Consider the following 11051-nt stretch of genomic DNA (forward strand, 5'->3'; position numbering starts at 1 on the left):
CTCACTCACTCACTCACTCACTCACTCACTCACTCACTCACTCACTCACTCACTCACTCACTCACTCACTCACTCACTCACTCACTCACTCCAACATTCATTGTGAAATTCCAGCACAAATTTGTCCCATGTTTTTTTTTAATTTTTTTTATTTTACCATTTAAATACATGCTTATGTGGGAGCTGCATGAGGCTTGAGTAGCAACAGTGACATAATGGATAAATGCTAGCTGCATTGTCAAGAAAAACAAAGTTCCAAACAACACCTTTTTGCGTGCTTTGGAAGCATTAGAATAAGGAGTTGTTTTTGTTTGCAGCCCCTGTTCCCTTGTTCTTGCTCGCGTTCGTATCCTCCACACATTTGTGGACAGTTGTTCTGTCTGCAGTTGTAACATGTGCTCTGGTTTCTGGTCAACTTCCTCTAGGTGTGAAGTGAAGCCTTCTGCGCCCCGTGATTCAAGCATGTCATACAGAAAGAAAGAAAAAAAAGCAATCATATGATAAGACGGATGCTTATGGTTTCAGAAAGCTCTTTTTGCCCAGATACAGCCAGAGTTTGTGTGTGTGTGTGTGTGTGAGTGTGGGTGGGGGGTGGGAACTTGTTTACAGCTCACACACGGCGCTTTGAGTCCTCTCGACAGGGAAAGAAAGACAGGGTATCAGAACTTGGCGGAGTTGAAAGTGCGCTGCACTAGTGGTGAGTTTTTTTCAGGTATATAAATACTGCCGATGAGCAACTGAGAGCTCAGCAGTGGGACTAGAGGTACAACAGCCTCCGGGCTTTAAACCATCAGCTATCTGTGGCAATCAGCCCAGTGTTGTTGAAGTAGGTTAACCAAAATCTCCATAAAATGCAAATGACCCGTGAAGACTTGGGATCAAACTCTCCAGCAGGGAAGGCTTGCCTTTTTTTTATATCTTCAAAAAAACAAGATGCTTGGGTGTATTTTTGGGAATATATTTGTAAAGGCACACTGTTTCACAGACTTTGGAGCAAATGAAACCAGTGAATTCTTCATAATATCGCAGATTTTTTTCGGGAGAGAAATATGGGTAAAACCAGAAAACCTTAAATGAGCAGATCCTGAGGGTGAGAAGCTCGGCGAGGGACTCACTGCCAACGAGCCTGGAAACCTGGCACTTCTCAGCTTGATTGGTCTCAGTGGGAAACTGGGATGGAGGGGCAGAAATCCCATCTACATACACTTGCATGAGCACAGCCGGACCATGCTCACACTGGTGTGCTTAAAGGGATGCACACAGACATCCAAATCACACTCATATTAACGCAAAAAAAAAAAAAAAAAAAAAAAAACATCCATGTCCAAAGCCATACACTCCCACATTAAAAAATCTCCCACATTCAAACACAAACCACCCACATGACGCCCACGCACATTAAGTCTCACACATCACAACTTATGAGCACAGCATGGGGGGGCTGGGTTCACTTTGCCTGTGTACTCGGAGCCTATTCAAAAGCTAATTCTCCGGCGCGAGGACTCGGAGAGCCTGGTCGGCCACCTGCACGGAGGAGGGGAAGAAAGGGAAGGGAGGACATGAGCGGAAAGAAGAGGGGAGGTGGAAGAATGACATCACCTCCCCTGAAATGTCACCATTATCTCAAGCCTCAGCCCTCAGCCGTCTAGAGAGGTGACATCATTCTCTCTTTACCCCCCTCCCTCCTTCCCTTCCTGTGTTCCCTCCAAGGCTGGATGGTGAGGGAGTGTGTTTGTTTGTGTGCATAAAGGCGTGCGCACAAGGAAGCATTTTCTAAAGAGACACATGCAAGCAGAGGTGAGTGTTTTGTCTGCGCACCGTCTCTCTTTCGAGCCCTTATTTACTGTAAAGAAGCCAAACCTGCTTTCGTGGTTTTACCGAAAGAAGACTTGATGCCCTCGCACCTGACTTAGATGTTGGTAGGAATTTGACTCAGCTATGAAGAACTTTTTTTTTTTCTTTTTTTTTTTCCATTTTGTTGCCCACAGTTTTGTTGGAGTGGTTCCCAAAGTCTGAGGTTAGGACCCCACTCAGGATCAGAAAACAACAACAAAATGTGGGGTTTGATTGACAGCAACCATTTTTTTCCCCCTTTTAGGACATAATTAAAGATAAAAACTGTAATCTGAAAGAGATAAAAAGTAGCATAATTGGTTTTTAGGGTTTTTTTTGTTGTTGTTGTCACTGTGTAATTGGTTTATGCTAATTTACAACGTCCAGCAACAGTTGGGCTAACAAATTTCTGACAGTAAAATGTTTTAGATTGAAACCTGAAGATTTTTTTTTTTTAAAGTCCATCTTTACAAATGGATAGTGTCAGGTAAATGTGTAACTTACTAAACAAGCAATTCAATTGGTTTGATTAGTCATGGGCAATACTTTGCCTTCTGTACCTCTTGGTCAGTTCTGTTTGTTTTTCTACATATTTTTAACTTGCAAATGTTTTGTTTCCATTTGGATAAGAAATTATAATGCAGTCAAAAAGAATTGCTTCAAATGATAACAAAAATTGCTGCAATATCACCATCCTACCAGTAGGCGGTAATAAGGTTTTGTTTTTTTGTTTGTTTTGTCAAACTGACTACTCGAAGCACTTCTAGACTAGAGCCACATTTCCCCAGCTGGTCACACATTCACAAACTGATACGCAACTTGGGGCGAAGTGCCATGCTCCAGGCAACATCATCAACAACAAGAAAAGCTAATGGTGACAGAAAGCAAGTATCTGAGAGATCTGTAGGGTTTTTCAGTGGGAGATTTTTCACACCGCTCTCTTGTAAAATGTCGGAAACATCAGTGGGTGAGACAGTGTGAAAAGGGAGGCATCAAGTCTTGTGAAACTTTCCCGACTCTTTTGTCCTTGCAGTATGAGGAGCCTTGGTCCAATGCAACTAAAAGCTATTGGTGGTATTCTCTTAATTCCCAGCTTTCTGCACCTAATCTCTTTCCTATGTATTGTAAGCAGATGTTCCACTACACTCCTTGACTCCACCGTGAGCAAAAAGTGTGAGTAGCATTTGTGAAAAAGAGACCAGACCCAAGTGTTTCCAAACAAACTTCATTTCCCCCCCCCATTTAACTACTGTGTATTTCAGCATTTTCATTGTTTCACTTTATATGATGAGTTTCCATTATTTTCATAAGTGTAATCAGTTTGTCTTGGTAGCACCACATGTCAGGGGGATAACACTGCAAAAATTAACACAATTGTGAATAAAATAATAATAATAATAAAAAAAAAAAATCTAATAATTAAAAAAAGCGACTCCCATCATCTCAGAGGATTAGTGGGATGTGTGAATTTCTGCACCTCTTTCTGGGTTTTGGGAAGAAAATTTTCTTTGTTTTGGATAGAAAATTATAAAATAATATAGCAGTTATTTTGTTTGTGTTTAGCATCAACACACACAGGTATGTGAAAAACAACAACAGTAAGCTGCAGCTTTTGCATACTCCCAGATCTTCTTAAGCTTTGACAACACTCCAGCGCCTTCTAAGATTATGTTTAGCATTATTTGACAATCAGACATATGTTTTCACACTTCAAATTATGTTTTCATCTGAAATAACTATTTTTAATTTGCAGTTTCTACCAAATGCCACCAACCAACTTGAACTTTTGTCCTATTTTTTTTTCTTCTTACACTATAGCCTCCAACTTTAAAGCAGGGTTAAATAAGGAATCTGCCCACAGGACCTTTGATTATTGTAAAATCCACAAATCAGGTTAAAATGGAAGCATGTATCAAAAAGAAAGCAGCTGTAAAAAGCTAGAAATCTCACTTGCAGTTTGCTACAAGCAATGTAGGAGACACATGAAGCACATGGAAGACGCTGTCCTGGTCAGCTGAGATAAAAAAGTTTAGCTTTTTGGCCTGCAATCACTTTGTTGCCTGCAAAATAAAACTGACATTGCACATCACCTTGAACACACCACAGTGAAACAGGACTGTTTTTTTTTTTCTTCTTCAGCAGAACAGGGAAGCCAGTAAGAATGGGAAGCTGTATGTAGCAAAGTGCAGGGCAATACCAGAGTCTGTGAAATCTGTACAACAGCCAGAACTACAGTGCTATGCTTTCATGTCAAATATCTGCTAGAGGTAACCCTAGCTATGCTATGATGCTATGATCACTCATTTATTTACATTTCATTCTCAGTCATCGACGTATCTCAATAGCCTCTAGACACATTCATTCGTGACACTCACCATAAAAAATACAGTTTTATTTTTCTGAAAATACCAAATGGGACGGTTATTCTGCGACCTCCGGCTGTAATCTGTGGTGTTGCACAGAAATCTCTTGACACCGACCCACATTCTCCTGTCTTCATTATGAGCCACTGTCACCTTCTGCAGTGATTGACCTCTGTCAGGTTATTACACCAGCCGCTGCAGCTGACGCCTGTAAAGCCCACCGAGTGCATTGCAGCCATGCCATCCCTGGCCTTTGTACATGTCCCAACACACCCTGAATGCTTTGGCTGATCTCGCACACAGATTGGTGCTTTACCAAGAAATGCAATGATGGACAAACAAACAAACTTTTATATTTTATTTCCTCCTCTGAAATATTATGGTTGTAATTCATGTGTAACAGATAATTTCTGTTGCAGGGTGATGCGTTAAACTGTTGTGTTGAAAAGAAGCAGAGAAAAGTTAGATGTGACTGGGAAGTAAAAGTCTAAATTCAAGAATTAACAAACGGATTATTTTTTAAATCACCACAGGAATGACTTTCTAGAAAGGCATGGTTCATGTCTAAATGTCTTTAGTTTACTGAAAGCTTTAACCAGCAATGAAATGGATTAAATCGCTGTTCCTAACTTACAAATTCAAATTTCTCAATATCAAAGTCTGGCAAAAAAAATAAATAAATAAAAAAGAAAGTTAGTTTTTGCACTTCGCATAGCAGGTGCAGAGATCAAAAGCATAACGGGTGTAGAATAGTGAGAGCATGTTAATTTTCTCAAGGATTGAAGGAGATAAATTTTAAAAAAGGGTGATTACCAGTGTTGGTCAGATGGTCAGAAACATGACAACTGAATGCTAAAGTTTATCCATGTCTGCTAAATGTGTTATTGTTCAAGTGTTGAATCTCCTCAACTTCACTGGGTGATAAAGTGTAAAAGTTTTTTTTTTTTTTCTGTTAAGACTGATTTTTTTTTTTTTTTAGTATTCTGCCCACACATTTCCATTCAGACTATATGTGGGACACACACTTTAAAAAAAAAAAGGCAGCAAAGCAGCATAAAAGCAGCAAAGTCTGTACATCTCTAAAAACTTATCGTTGTTATTCTGCTTAATAAATGTCTTGAAATGGTGAATACTTCTTGGGCATACTACAACATGAGATTAGGTAGTAGGTGGTTCACCACTGAATGAATGTGTTATTGCTTTCTCACTTGTTTCCATCTAAAACTGCCCCAGTCCCTCTTCTTAACTCTTAATATATACATTCAGACTCCTGGTTTTGAATCTAACAGGGAAATTAAGGAGCTAAACATCAGGTTGACGACAAAAAGGTCTTCAAATCTCAAAGCTACGTAAATGAATTAGTTTCTCATTTGAAGTTCTGACTCAGCTGCGGATATTTCAGCCATCTAATTGTCCATTCAGATTTTTTTTTTTTATCTGATGAGTGGGTTTGAAAAGTTTGACTAAAGCCAATGATTCTCAGCTTGAAATATAATAATTAGCTATCAGATCTTCATTTTATTCATTCTCGTCTCTACATCTCAAATTTTATCTCACTGAAAAATATTTATATTCTGTTTTGTAACATTTAAAATGGATTTACTTGCCTGCCAAAACCTGAATGTATTGAAGTAGTCGAACTAATTTCTTTTTACATTTGAGAATCTTTTGTAATGTTATAACCTTTCCCTTTTGTGTTTTTTTTTCCAGTTTAACTTGTTTTTAATGGCCTGCCGTTCGTTAATGTTTTTACTGTGAGAGCCATTTAACCATTACTGTGACCTTAATGCTTTTCTCCAGGGGGCTTAATTGTGTATCATTTTAAACAGCGGCTCTCTATTCAGCAAACTTCTTTAAGGGCACATGTGACATTCTTGTGCATTTTTAACTTGTTTGCCAAATCTGCAACACTGCCGCCCCTGCTGCTTCTCACCTTCATTGTAATGCAGGAAGGGGTTGTAATCCAGTCAGGGCCCGGGCCACTTCACACCTCGGTGAACACTGCGGACCCCCACTGAGTCTGGATGGGAGTCAATGACCGCTTCTTACCGAACACACACACTGACACACACATGCACTCCAGAGAGCTACACACCTGCTCCCCAAACCAAACAACTCCCCCTTTCACCGCTCGGCCGTTCTGCCGGCCGATTTCTTTGTCTCGCAGGTGTCCCATCTACAAGTCAAAAGGTAAGCAAACAGAGGAGCCCGGACGCGTTGTGGTGGACCGTTACTCACTGAGCTGATGTCAACAGCCATTTGACCTCACTCGCTGTCCAATAAGACCAACAGGAGGAAAGATAAATATTTCTGACATTATTAAAGACACAGACGGCGGGTTTCCTCCATGAAGTCAGGTGCTGGTAGGGGAGTGGAGCTGGAGGATCAAAGCATTCCTCAATGTCCACCGGCACAGCACCGGAATCAGGGTGTGGACTTTAGTGGGGTGCTTGGGCAGGAGTCGGCGTCATTAAACCACTTAGAACAGATGATCCCTCATAAAGGAGCAGCCAGCTCTCTAAAAATAGAGAGAGGGCAGGCCCACCTTAGTTAAGACAAAACCCAATATTTGCTGTGCGAACCGCCAGATGTTCCGGGAAGAAGCAGTGGAATGAATAATGATAGCACAGCACACATTTAACGCATCATCAGAAAAAGTGTGGTGGGAATCCCCCGGTGGACATAAAAATAATTGGTCAAGAAAACATGAAATGATGCTGACTTATAAAAGTCCTAAACAAAGGGAGGAGTAAGGAAGCTTTTATTGTGTTGCATAAAAGGAATATATTTATTAAAGGTCTGCTTGACATTAGTGTTTCTCTTTTCAAATCAAGGGATGTCTCAGATAAAGGTCTGAAGTGAGATCACAATGTCATCTCCTACTACTAATATTTTGTAGCTCAGATTGCTTTTGTACAGTCACACTACTAATAAAAACAAAATGATTCGTGCTTTTATTAAAACTGCAGGGCTAATTCTTTTAATCCGCGTGCTGAGTTTAAATGTTAGTAAATTATTATTTTTTTCCACCTCCGCTGCCATGCTGAATTTAGGGATTTCAATATTTTTCAATCTAAACACAGATTCTTTTTGCCTATTAATCCAGTTGGTGGGTTTGTCTTTCCAGCTCTATGTTTTCTGGCCTTAATTGCCACTTTAAATTTTCTTTGTTTCCAGCACAGAAATCTTCAGAGTGTTGTAAAAGACCAAAGCGTTCTGCTTCAGATGTGTTTGTAAGGAATTACTGGGGATCTTTTGATCCCTTCAAAATGAGAGGCAGAGTTCAGTTTTACAATGTTTATTTAAAAAAGACTTCATGCAAATCATTCTACCAAGTAGAGGAACTCTAAGAGGAAACATGTGCTTTCATGACATTATGCTTGTACTTTATACAAGGCAAATAGTGGCCAGCCTCAATAAAACATGAGGAACTCGCTCTAAATTATTGCTGGTTCTAAGTTTTTCAGCAGCTGACCAAAACCATCACAGGGGAAGATGCTTGTTGTCACATATAGTATTGCTGGCTAATTTATAGATGTTTATATTTATAAGATACCACAATTCCATCATGAACACAATTATGAAACAGATATTCACCGTTTTATCTTTCACTCAAGAACTATGACAAAAAAAACAAAAATATGTGATTTAAAGCCATTTGAAATTTTAATTCATCCCAAGTCTGTTGTTCCATGATCCACAATGGGCCTCCTGACCTCCTGTTTGTCAAACCACTTCTCTAAAATTACATTTATAACTAAAATATCAGAGGATTTTAGGACAAATCCCAAATGGATTGTTCCTACATCGTACAGACAAAAATGTCTACTTACTGACTACCCTTGCACTTTAGCTAAGATAATGAGATCACGCTGGTGGACTTTCATTCATTTTAGACCAGCAAAGTGTCATCCGCCACGTCTTCAGTGAGTAGCTTGTGACAGACCATAATTATGTGTTAATTAAGCGATAACAGGCTTCCCCCTCAGCATGATGCTAGAGTTAGGTGAATCACCACGGCTGGCTTTGGATAACCTTTGTTGGCTTCTCTTTGTCTTTGATTTAGATGAGTTTAAAAACACAAAGGGTCACAAAGTAATTTAACTCAACGAGTTGACAAACTATTAGTTAAAAGACAAAAGTTGATGAGTTGAGAAATTATTGCGCATTTACTGAAATAACCTAAGAAGACAGGATCAGTTTTGTAAGTGGTTAGATGATTTGTTTTTGTTTTTGCAAACAAATCATCTAAGATTTGGTGGAGGGATCCAGACACCTACCAACATGCAGTCATCTTGGAAGATGCAAATAAAACCTTTAATAAAACTAAACTTGCAAAAGCGTAGGTGGTCAAGTGCTGAAAACCCAGAGTTATAGCAAACAAATACAAAAAAGAGAAAAAAAAAAAAACTTCAACAATATAAATCCAGTAAAAAATCAAGTTAAATTAAAAAATACATGTGTTTATATAATGCGAGTTCTAAAAGCATCCTAAAATTCAGACATTGTGCTGTGTGGGATTTGTTTGAAAAACATCATGGTTCTCGTGCCTTTACTTAACATGAAAAACAAAGGGGCCAAGGGCTAACGAAGACATTTTAATCCCTCCCCTCAGCCTTGATGTCTCATCTAGTTCAACTTCATTACCATAAAACCAAAACACAAAGCAAAACTGCCCTCCACAATTATTTTGACCAGTAAACCCAACTGTTTACAAGGTCTTCATTTGTCCGCTAACTCAAGCTTTAGTTTGATCTCATTCTGTAAAAATTTCATGGCTTTTTTATGACTAAAGCTTGGTTACAATATGTGACTAGAAGCTAAAAAGACAAATAGAGGTAGAAACACCAGCTTCATTGTTCCTGCTGGTAATAAGGGTCCTCTTCGCTGACACACACAACACACAGATCTGAAGACTTGCCCGTGGCAGCTCCTCGTCTTCCCTCCCCGTTCGCCTCACTGCAGCATCCACTGCTTTCTATTTTGAGCCAGAGGGCTTTTGAAATAACTGTGTCCAACAGTGACAGCTGTAAGGAGAGTTCAAGTCTGGGGCAGAACAAGTCCGAACCACACCCTCCGTTGCCCGTCAGATTAGAGCAGCATCAAGGCCAGGAATCTTCCAACAGGTGCTTATTAATCTCTGACTTAAACTCGCTCACACAGTAGCAGGCGTGGGCACTTTGGCGGTTACAATAGCTTTGGCTGTTCAATAGGCTCTATGTGATCATTAACGCCGACTTTTTAGGAACTCTCCTACCTTGAATCCCCCCTAAGCTGTCATCGTCACATTCCCCTCCTCCTCCTCCTCCTCCTCCTCCTCCTCCTCTCTCATTTATGCCTCGGTGGGTGTCGCCTTCATGCATGAAGCTGTGCCAGCATTCAGAAACATAAACTCAGACTGCACAGATGGCTTTTTGGCATGTGGCGTTACTTTTCCCCTGCGTACCTCAGATCCCCAAGGGAGGATTGCAAAAGTATCATATATGTTATGGCAGCATGTAAGTGAGCAAATAATATGAGTCACCGCTACTACTCCTTCTGGGATGGTGGAGATGTAATTTTAGAATGAAAAACATTTGGGCAACAAGAAGCAGAACTGAAATAATTTGATTTAATGTTTTATTTTTACACTGTGAGAACTGTGAAGAAACGTGGATCTCAGACCGTGTAGAAAGAAGATGTTTGTCCCAGTGACCAGCATGTTCAGCAGGGCAAGAAAAGCTAAAAAAAAAAATCCTTGTGAAGACGATGAAGCCGGTGAGAAGGTGTCACATCCACAGTCATACTATCCTGTACAGACATGGACTGAAATGCCTCTCACAAAAGAAGGAAACCTTTACTACAAAAAAAAAAGAAAAGAAAGAAACATAGAGATCACATTACACTTTGGAAATGATGACAAAGGTCAGCAAATTCAATGTTTGGGAGTCCCCATCACAAAGCCCCGATCTCAGACCCGTAAAATATTTGTGGCCAGAGGTGAGAAGTTGTTTGGAATCAAGATGGTCCCGAAAACCCGACTCACTCAGTTACATCAGTTCTGTCAGGAGGAACGGGAAAACATTTACATAAACAGTTGTTAGAAGCTTGTGACGGTAAGAAAATCGTTTAACCTGAAGTTATACTATTTATTTGCCAACTGTACTGAACACAGTGGAAATGTACATAGGCTTATGGATATGAGAAAGGAAATAGAAATAATTTGGGTGATCCTAGTTGACATAAAACAGGAAATTAATTAGTCTGACACTACAAAAAAAACAAATAAATAAATAAAATAAAATAAAATCCTGATTCAGCTCTCTTGTTTGGAGCTGAAAGGCATGTTGGGGTGTCCTTTGTGCAGAAACCTGCTTAAGAGTCACTCCAGAAACAAAACACTGGGTGTTATCATAGACTCATCATCTCCTCTTCATCAACTTTTTTAGCTGCTGTTCTCAGACACAACATGAATAGAAGAAGTTGTTCCACGATTTTCTAATTTATATAAAACTGTTTTAATTTTTCTGACATCACGAGTTATCATTTATTGTCATTTATCGTGTCTCACATTAACATTTTAACTGAATGAAACAAAATATGGAACAATTCTTAAGCACACAACACCACCTGCTGGGCAAGATGTGTAATCGCAACTGAGGGCTTAAAAAAATAAAAGACGGAAAGCGGAAAGAACCAATGCGCAAGAATAAGAACATAATTGAATGAAACAGTTAAGACGTAATTTTCAATCTTCATTTTTATTAATAAGTCTTTTAAATTAACACCTGTATTTAATTTTGTAACACATATGTTGCGTCGATTACAGTTACGTTACAAAATGTTTCGTACTTATTAGAAATGCTTCTTTTGGAG

Source organism: Poecilia formosa, unplaced genomic scaffold, assembly GCF_000485575.1.
Source record: "Poecilia formosa unplaced genomic scaffold, Poecilia_formosa-5.1.2 Scaffold53, whole genome shotgun sequence".
Classification (NCBI taxonomy): domain Eukaryota; kingdom Metazoa; phylum Chordata; class Actinopteri; order Cyprinodontiformes; family Poeciliidae; genus Poecilia; species Poecilia formosa.